This window comes from Chlorocebus sabaeus, chromosome 5 (genome assembly GCF_047675955.1).
Source record: "Chlorocebus sabaeus isolate Y175 chromosome 5, mChlSab1.0.hap1, whole genome shotgun sequence".
Classification (NCBI taxonomy): Eukaryota; Metazoa; Chordata; class Mammalia; order Primates; family Cercopithecidae; genus Chlorocebus; species Chlorocebus sabaeus.
Genome location: NC_132908.1, coordinates 54,358,041 through 54,368,569, shown reverse-complemented (window position 1 = coordinate 54,368,569; position 10,529 = coordinate 54,358,041).

The following is a 10,529-nucleotide window of genomic DNA, read 5'->3' as shown; positions in this document are numbered from 1 at the left end:
CAATCCCAGCTCACCGCACCCTCGGCCTCCCAGGTTCAAGTGACCCTCCTGCCTCAGCCTCCTGAGTAGCTGAGATTACAGGCGCCTGCCACCATGCCCAGCAAATTTTTGTATTTTTAGTAGAAACGGGGTTTTGCCATGTTGGCCAGGCTGGTCTCAAACTCCTGACCTCAAGTGATCCACCTACCTCGGCCTACCAAAGTGCTAGTATTATAGGTGTGAGCCACCACGCCTGGCCAAACATGGATTCTTTTTCTTTTTTTTTTTTTTTTGAGACAGAGTCTTGCTCTGTTACCCAGGTTGGAGTGCAGTGGCACGATCTCGGCTCATTGCAAGCTCTGCCTCCTGGGTTCATGCCATTTTCCTGCCTCAGCCTCCCAAGTAGCTGAGACTACAGGTGCCCGCCACCACACCCAGCTGATTTTTGTATTTTTAGTAGAGACGTGGTTTCACTGTGTTAGCCAGGATGGTCTCGATCTCGTGGCCTCGTGATCCACCTGCCTCAGCCTCCTAAAATGCTGGATTACAGGCGTGAGCCACCGCACCCGGCCACTGGAAAATGCAATATCTTTTTAAAAATATTATTTGGCTGGGCAAGGTGGCTCATGCCTGTAATCCCAGCACTTTGGGAGGTCAAGGTGGGTGGATCACCTGAGGTCAGGAGTTCGAGACCAGCCTGGCCAACATGGTGAAACCCTGTCTTTCCTAAAAATACAAAAATTAGCCAGGCGTGGTGGCACACACCTGTAGTCTCAGCTACTTGGGAAGCTGAGGCAGGAGAATCCCTTGAATCCAGGAGGCAGAGGATGCAGTGAGCTGGGACCGTGCCACTACACTCCAGCCTGGGCGATAGAGACTCCATCTCAAATATATATATATATATATATATATATATATGAGAAATTTTATATATATATATATATAATTATTTTATTTTGCTTTTTAAAAAATAGAGATAGGGTCTCACTCTGTTGCCCAGGCTGTGTCGAACTTCTAGCCTCAAATGATGCCCTCACCATCACTGGCCTCCGCCTCCCAGAGTGTTGGGATTGGGCTTATAGGCACAAACCATCACCCCCAGCCTGTTTCAAGTAAAACAAGTTGACCAGGCTGAGCTCAGTGGATCACACCTATAATCCCAGCATTTTGGGAGGCCGAGGCGAGCAAATCACTGAGCCCTGGAGTTCAAGACCAATCTGGGCAACATAGGGAGACCCTGTCTCTACTAAAAATACAAAAATTAGCTGGGTGTGGTGGTGCAGCCCTGTAGTCCCAACTACTCAGGAAGCCAAGGCAGGAGAATTGCTTGAACCCTGGAGGGGGCGAAGGTTGCAGTGAGCTGAGATCGCACCACTGCACTTCAGCCTAGGGGACAGACTCCGACTCAGGAAAAAAAAAAAAAAAAAAAGAAAGAAAGAAAGAAAAGAAAGAAAAGCATAAACAAGGTGGCTGAGTGACACTGCTCACACAACGACAGAGTTCAGGGGTTTCCCCAAACCATCCTTAGGTTCCATAATCAGCCAGGACTCACAGAACTCGCTGAAAGCTGTATAACCACAGCTGCAGTTTATTACAGCTGAAGGATACCAATTAAAACCAGCCAAGGGAAATGGTGTATAGGGAGGGGCCAGGAAAGTTCCAAACCTGGAACCTCCATTATCCTCTCCCTGTGGAATCAGGGACAGCATTACTTTCCCAGCATCAATGTGTGACAATACGCACAGACTATTGCCACCCTAGTAAACTCACTGTCTTGGTTTCTAGAGTCTTTATTGAGGTCCCATCATGCAGGCAGGGTTGACTGCCCGGGCAGCAAATCTCAGACTCCAGCTTCTCCTAAGGTCCAGCTATGTGGGTCCATATCTTGTATCCCAAAGCCTCCACCCTAAGCCACACTGTTTGGCGACCTGCTGCAGCCAGACCCCATGCTAAACCACATTGTTAGACTATCGGGTGTGGCCAGCTCCACCCTAAACAATGGCTATCAGATATGACATTCCAAGGGTTTAGAGGTCAACATCCAGATGCTGAGCACAAAAGCTAGATCTTGCCGGGTGGGTGGTTCACGCCTGTAATCCCAGCACTTTGGAAAGCCACGGCAGGCAGATCATGAGGTCAGGAGATTGAGACGATCCTGGCTAACACGGTGAAAACCCGTTTCTACTAAAAATACAAAAAATTAGCCAGGGGTGGCGGGTGCCTATAGTCCCAGGCAGGAGAAAGGCTTGAACCCGGGAGGTGGAGCTTGCAGTGAGCCAAGATCGCACCACTGCACTCGAGCCTCGAGCCTGGGCGACAGAGAGAGACTCTGTCTCAGAAAAAAAAAAAAAAAAAGCCCTCAAAACTAACTAGGAAATGGGGAGATGTAGGTCAAAGGGTACAGAGTGGCAAACATGTAGGATGAAGAAGTGGAAAGATCTAATGCACAGTATGAGGCTTATAGTTTTTTTGTTTGTTTTTTTTTTTTCTTTTTTGAGACGGAGTCTCGCTCTGTCGCCCAGGCTGGAGTGCGGTGGCACAATCTCGGCTCACTGCAACCTCCACCTCCCAGGTTCACGCCATTCTCTTGCCTCAGCCTCCCGAGTAGCTGGGACTACAGGTGCCCGCCACCACACCCGGCTAATTTTTTGTATTTTTAGTAGAGACGGGGTTTCACCGTGTTAGCCAGGATGGTCTCGATCTCCTGACCTCATGATCCGCCCACCTTGGCCTCTCAAAGTGCTGGGATTACAGGCGTGAGCCACCGCGCCCGGCAGAGGATTATAGTTAATAACATTGTGTTGCATTCAGGATCTTTGCTAAATGAGTAGATTATAGCTGCTCTTGCCACAGGGAGGAAAATGGGTACCCATGTGAGATGATGGATATGTTAGTTTGTTTCACTACAGTAACCATTTTACTGTATATGTATCTTATAACATATTGTATATCTTATATATACACAATAAAATGCATTAAAAAAAAAAAAAAAGGAGTCACTCCCACAGCACCAAGCATAGGGCCAGTTGGTAAAGTACTCAATCAATATTTGTTGACTGCAATCAGCAACTGGTTGAAGTTGGCTTCTGGAAGCTGTTAGATGAACCCCCATGGGAACCTTTCTGTGAATTTCTTAAAATTGTAAATCAGGCAGGGCGTGATGGCTCATGTCTGTGCTCTCAGCTCTTTGGGAGGCCAAGGCAGGATGATTCCCTGAGGCCAGGAGTTCGAGACCATCCTGGGCAATACAGCGAGACCCCCGTCTCTACAAAAAATTTAAAAATTAGGGCGCCAAGGCGGGCGGATCACGAGGTCAGGAGATCAAGACCAGCCTGGCTAAACACGGTAAAACCCTGTCACTACTGAAAATAAAAAAAATTAGCCAGGCATGGTGGTGGGCACCTATAGTCCCAGCTACTCCGGAGGCTGAGGCAGGAGAATCGCTTGAACCTGGGAGGCGGAGGTTGCAGTGAGCTGAGATCGCGCCATTGCACTCCAACCTGGGCAACAGAGCGAGACTCCATCTCAAAAACAAATAGTAAAAATAAATTAAAAATAAAAAATAAAATAATTAACTGGGTGTGGTGGTGCATGCCTATAGTCCTAGCTACTGGGGAAGTTAAGGATCGCTCAAGCCCAGGAGGTCAAGACTGCAGTGAGACATGATCACACGATTGCACTCCAGCCTAGGCATCAGAGACCCTGTCTCAACAACAATTGTCTTTTTTTTGTTTTTGGTTTTTCTGAGACGGAGTTTCGTTCTTGTTGCCCAGGCTGGAGTGCAAAGGTGCAGTCTCAGCTCACTGCAACCTCCCCCTCCTGGGTTCAAGTGATTCTCCTGCCTCAGCCTCCCAAGTAGCTGGGATTACAGGTGTGCACCATCACACCCAGTTAATTTTTTTGTATTAGTAGAGACAGCGTTTCACCATGTTGGCCAGGCTGGTCTCAAACTTCTGAGCTCAAAGCAATTCCCCCCCCACCTCAGCCTCCCAAAGGTGTGAGTCACCGCACCCGGCTACAATAACAACTGTAAATCTAATAGTGTAAATCCTTCAGTGGTTTAAGACCCAGGTGATCTGACCCTTGGCTGCCTCTTGAACCTCATCTCTCCCTGTCTTCCCAACTCTTAGTCTTCTGTCCTTCTTCAAAGATCTTAAAGTCTTCCCTGACTCAGGGCCTTTGCACAGAAGGTAGTTTTCCCTGCCCGCAATGTTCTTCTCCTGTCTGATTCTTTTCATCCTCCATGTCTCTTCTAAAATGTTCAGACCTTCCTTGTCCCAGTTATCTAAATGACAACCCCCAATCAGAATTACTCTCTCCCCTGGCATCCTGCTCTTTTTCTGTGGTGGCATCATCACTATTGGTGAGTTGCTATTTCTTGGTGGGTTTGTACATCTAGACTGTCTGTCTCCCCCACTAGACTCCTTGAAGGTGGGGGCCCTCATCACAGCTCACAGCTCTGTACCCTGGGCCTGGCACTCCCAAGGCACACATTAAACATCTGCTTCGTGCCTGAACCCCTACTGCTGAGTAGCTGAGTAGCTGGGATCACAGCTAGGCAGGCCCAGTACACAGTGGGGTTTTGGTCAGAATAGGGAACTTTTGTAGAACTGAAGAAAACTGAGGCAAGACATGTACTGCAGGTATCCCGTGTGGAGATGGCTACTCAGAGCCTGGGAAGGGGAGGCCAGTCCTGGCTGTAGACAGGCTGTCTGTCCCCCAACCCCATCCTAAGAATCCAGGACCCCATGGCGCCAGTGGAGACTGTGGGTGGGCAGCTGGTTCCAGTCTGGGGACAGGTTCCTTCCCACTATTTCTGACGAGGGGTCGACTGAAGTTTGTTTGGAAGAAAATGTCAAAGTGAAAAACAGTGGAGTGATTCAGTCTTGCTTGCTGCCATTTGAAAGGAATGAAAGTGGGATTAACAAAAAAAAACCACACACACACACACACACACACACACACACAATCCAAACCAAAACAAAAACACCCTACTGTTTCAGAATCTGCCTCAGAAACAATAATCTTTTTGTTTTCTGTGTCATAATAAAATTAAGGGCTCACCCGAGCTTTGTTCTGCACTTGGACTGGTCTGCAGAGAGGCTGGTCTCTGAGTAACAATTTTGCAGCTACCAAGAAGCACTTCTCATTTCCAGAGTACCTACTGCAAGTAGGGTGCTGGGACAGAGGCAAGGTCTCAGGTGCATTGAGGGGAGGGGGTTGAACACCCTGTTGAGTGAGTAAAGGGTTAAGTCAGCATCAACCAGTGATATTTTTAAAGTGTTCATCAGAGCTTGTCTCTCACCTGATTAAAACACTCCAGGCCTTGGCCGGGCACGGTGGCTCACGCCTGTAATCCCAGCACTTTGGGAGGCCAAAGCAGGCAGATCACGAGGTCAGGAGATCAAGACCATCCTGGCTAACACGGAAACCCCATCTCTACTAAAAATACAAAAAAATTAGCCAGGCGTGGTGGCGGGCGCCTGTGGTCCCAGCTACTCCGGAGGCTGAGGCTGAGGCTGAGGCAGGAGAATGGCGTGAACTCAGAAGGCGGAGCTTGCAGTGAGCCAAGATCACACCACTGCACTCCAGCAAGGGCGACAGAGCGAGACTCCATCTAAAACAACAACAACAACAACAAAACACTCCAGGCCTTAAAATAAAATGTTAGCCCTTCTCCATCATTGTGGTAGGCTGTATAATGGCCACTAAAAGATATAAGTGGCTCATGCACTTTGGGAGGTCAAGGCAGGAGGATTGCCTGAGCTCAAGTTCGAGACCAGCTGGGCATCATGGTGAAACCGAGTCTTTACAAAAAATACAAAAAATAGCCAGTCACGGTGGCTCAAGGACCTGTGGTCCCAGCTACTCAGGAAGCTGAGGCAGGAGGATTGCTTGAACCCTGGAGGCGGAAGTTGTAGTGAGCCGAGATGGCACCACTGCACTCCAGCCTGGGCAACAGAGTGAGACCCTGTCTAAAACAAACAAATGAACAAAACAGATCCTAATTCTTGGAACCTGTCCATCTTACCTTATAAAGTAATAAAGTCTTTGCAGATTAAGTGGCTAAATTAAGATTCCTTTTCTTTTTTTTTTTCTTTTGAAACAGGGTCTTGCTCTGTCACCTTGCAGAGTGCAAAAACGTGCAGAGGCAAAAACATGACTCACTGTAGCCTCACACTGTAGCCTCAACCTCCTGGGGCTTAAGCAATCCTCCTACCTCAGCCTCCTGAGTAGCTGGGACCACAGGTGTGCACCACCACACCCAGTCAATTTTTTTTTTATTTTTTTAAATTTTTTTATTTTTTATTTTTAGAGACAGGGGTCTTTGCTATGTTGCCCAGGCTGGTCTCGAACTCCTGAGCCAAACCCATCCTCCTGCCTTGGCCTCCCAAAGTGCTAGGTTTACAGGCATGAGCCACCACGCCCAGTCTCAAATTAAGATTCTTTATTTGGGGAAGACTATCCTGGAGTATCTGGGTGGCCCTAACCCAATCATAAGTGTCCTTATAAGAGAGGCAGACAGAGATGTTATGCATACAGAAGAGGAGGAGGCCATGTGAAGTAGGAGGTAGAGACAGGGTCGATATAGTCATAGGTTGAGGAGTGCCAGCAGTCTCCACCAGGGTTGGAAGAACAAGGATGGGATTCTCCTCTAGACCCTGCAAAGGGAGCATGACCCTTGGGACACCTGATTTTGGCTCTTCCCAAATTTTGGAAAATTTTGGCTCAGTGAAACTGATGTCAGACTTCTGGCCTCCAGAACTATGGGAGAGTAAATTTCTGGTTTTTCTTTTCTTTTCTTTCTTTCTTTCTTTTTTTTTTTTTTTTTTTTGAGACAGTTTCACTCTTGTTACCCAAGCTGGAGTGCAATGACTCGATCTCAGCTCACTGCAACCTCTGCCTCCCAGGTTCAACAGATTCTCCTGCCTCAGCCTCCCCCCGAGTAGCTGGGATTACAGGTGTGCACCACCATGCCCGGCTAATTTTTTGTATTTTTAGTAGAGACAGGGTTTCGCCATGTTGGCCAGGCTGGTCTCTAACTCCTGATCTCAGGTGATCCGCCTGCCTTAGCCTCCCAAAGTGCTGGGATTACAGGCGTGAGCCACCATGCCTGGCCACATTGCTGTTGTTTTAAGTCACCAAGTTCATGGCAACTTATAGCAGCCACAGGGCACTAATACAACCCTCTAAATAGCCCTGTGTGATCTGGCCCTGGCCCATGTTGCCGATCTCACCCTTACTCACTTGGCTGTAGCCCCACCAAGGACCTTTTTCTGTTCTCAAAACTGGTCCAGCCTCAGGGCTCCTGCACTTATTAAATTCTTCCCCCAGATTTCCCAAGGCTAGCCCCTACTCATGATTTGGGTCTCTGCATAAATGTCACCTCTTCCCACAGGTCTTTCTTGACCACTTTAACCCAGAAATCACCTGTGGGTGACTCTGTGTCACATTCCCCCATTTTACTTTAGTCACAGCATTTGTCGCTATCTGAAAGTATTATTCCTCCCTGGTTTATTACTTCTCATCCCCATCAGACAGTGGGATCCAACGACTGAATCCTGTCATTTGTGGCCACACAGATGAACCTGGAGGACATCATGAGAGTAAAATAAGCCATGCATAGAAAGACAAACACCACATAGTCTCTCATATATGTGGAATGAAATAAAGAAGTTGATCTCGGCGAGGTGCAGTGGTTCACGCCTATAATCAATCCCAGCACTTTGGGAGGCCGAGGCGGGCAGATCACCTGATTTCAGGAGTTTGAGACCAGTCTGGTGAACATGGTGAAACCCCATCTCTACTAAAATTACAAAAAAATTAGCTGGGTGTGCTGGCGGGTGCCTGTTATCCCAGCTACTCAGAAGGCTGAGGCAAGAGAATCGCTTGAACCTGGGAGGCAGAGGTTGCAGTGAACCGAGGTCACACCACTGCACTCGAGCCTGGGCAACAAGAGCAAAACGCCATCTCAAATAAATAAATAAATAAATAAATAAATAAATAAATAAATAAATAAATCTCATAGTAGGGTAGAATAGTGGTTACAGGAGGCTGGGGTGTAGTGGGAGGATAGAGACAGATTGGTTAACAGGTACAAAATTACAGTTAGGGCTGGGCATGGTGGCTCACACCTGTAATTCCAGCACTTTGGAAGGTCAAGGCGGGTGGATCACTTGAGGCCAGGAGTGTTAAACCAGTCTGGGCAACATAGTGAGACCCCATCTCTACAAAAAAATTTTAAAAACTTAGTTGGGACTGGGCTTGGTGGCTTATGCCTGTAATCCCACCACTTTGGGAGGCCAAGATGGGCAGATCACCAGGTCAGGAGTTCAAGACCAGCCTTGCCAACATGTTGAAACCCAGTCTCTACTACAGATACAAAAAGTTAGCCTGGCGTGGTGGCTCAAGCCTGTAATTCCAGCAAGACTCCGTCTCAAAAAAAAAAAAAAAAAAAAAAAAAAAAAAAAAAAAAAAAAATTAGCTGGGCTTGGTGGCATGTACCAGTAGTCTTAGCCACTAGGGAGGCTGAGGTGAAAAGATCGCTTGAGCCTGGGGGTTGGAGGCTGCAGTAAGCTATGATCATGCCATTGCCCTCCAGCCTGGGTGACAGAGTGAGACCTCACCTCAAAATAAATAAAAGGAAAAAGTGAAAACTACCAATATTGCACATTTCTTTTTTCTTTTTTTTTTTTACATGGAGTCCTGCTCTGTCACCCAGGCTCTGGAGTGCAGTGGCACGATCTCGGCTCACTGCAACCTCCCTGGGTTCAAGTGATTATCCTGCCTCAGCCTCCCGAGTAGCTGGGACTACAGGCACCCGCCATCATGCCTGACTAATTTTTTTATATTTTTGTAGATGCAGCGTTTCGCCATGTTGACCAGGATGGTCTCGAACTCATGACCTTTGGTGATCTGCCTGCTTTGGCTTCCCAAAGTGATAGGATTATAGGCGTGAGCCACCGCACCTGGCCCTAGTATTGTATATTTCAAAATACAGTGGCTAGAAGTGGGGATTTTGAATGTTCTTACCCCAAAGAAGCCATAAATGTATGAGGTGATGGATATGCTAAGTGACTTGATTTGATTTTTTACACAATGTACACAGGTACCAAAACATCACATGGTACCCCACATCTAGGTACAATAATAGGTTGCTGCAAAAGTAATTGCAGTTTTTGCTATTACTTTTAAATGCAAAAAGACAAAATAACTTTTCCACCAACCTAATATTACATGTCAATTAAAAACAATTTTTTAAGTGGCTCTCCTTGAAGTGTAGGTATTTGGGGAAAAAAAATGTGGGAGCCAAGAAGGTCTTGTCTAGTTCGTTTCCTGCTGTATCCACAGGGCCTGGCATGTAGTAGGTGTTCAGCAAACATTGGTTGATGAATGCATGAATGACCTATCTGTGCAAACCTCTAGGCTCAAGGGGTGTGTGTGTGTGTGTGTGTGTGTGTGTATGTGTAAGGATTTTAGGGTGCATGTGTGGCAATGAAACTGTAACCTCGATATGACCTCCCACCTTCTGAGTGACCCCTCCTCCCTCACGCTGTTAGGAACTTTCTACGGAATATTTCATTTACTCTCTACAAGGCTCTGTGAGGTTAAGTTTCCTTCAAATCTATATTACAGATGAGGAAACTGAGGCTCCGCGATCATCTAAGTTATACAAAATATGTTCAGAAGTGAAAACTGCATTAATAGGCAGAAAAGGACCTCCCCCTTCTCCTGCGCACCCACCCCTGGGAGCGGGGTCTCCTGGGACACTCTTCTATAAAATACAGAAAGGGGGCCAGGCGCGGTGGCTCACGCCTGTAATCCCAGCACTTTGGGAGGCCAAGGTGGGCAGATCATGAGGTCAGAAATTCGAGAACAGCCTGGCCAATATGGTGAAACTCTGTCTCTACTAAAAATACAAAAAAAAAAAAAAAAAAAAAAAAAAAAAAAAAAAATTAGCCAAGCGTGGTGGCGCGCGCCTGTAGTCCCAGCTACTCAGGAGGCTAAGGCAGGAGAATTACTTGAACCTGGGAAGTGGAGGTTGCAGTGAGCCGTGATTGCGCCACTGCACTCTAGCCTGTGCGACAGAGTGAGACTCTGTCTCAAAAGAAAAAAAAAAAAATACAGACAGGGTCTCACTGTGTTACCCAGGCTGGTCTCGAACTCTTGGCCTGAAGTTATCCTTTCATCTTAGCCTCCCAAAGTGCTCGGATCAGAGGCAGGAGCCACTGCATCCAGCCCCCCCGGGACTCTCCAAGAGTCGCTGCGCAGGGCCTAGGCCGAGGGTGCACAGCGCGCAGGAAGTGCCTGGGAGAGCGGTGCCCCCCGCGAGCCATCACCAGTTTATCCCTAGGCGCCGAAGCCACCACGGCTTGGGCGAGTGCCGGGAAATTCCCAGCAGCCGGTTTGCCCCGGGCGAGGCCGGCGAAGCGGTCTGGGTTGGTGCTGGCGGAGCAGACTAACGGACCCGGGGTTGTTTACTGGTCCCGGGAGTGGACGAGGCTGCCCACTAACCTGTCGCGGCTGGAGCGGCGGCGGCGAGCAAAGGG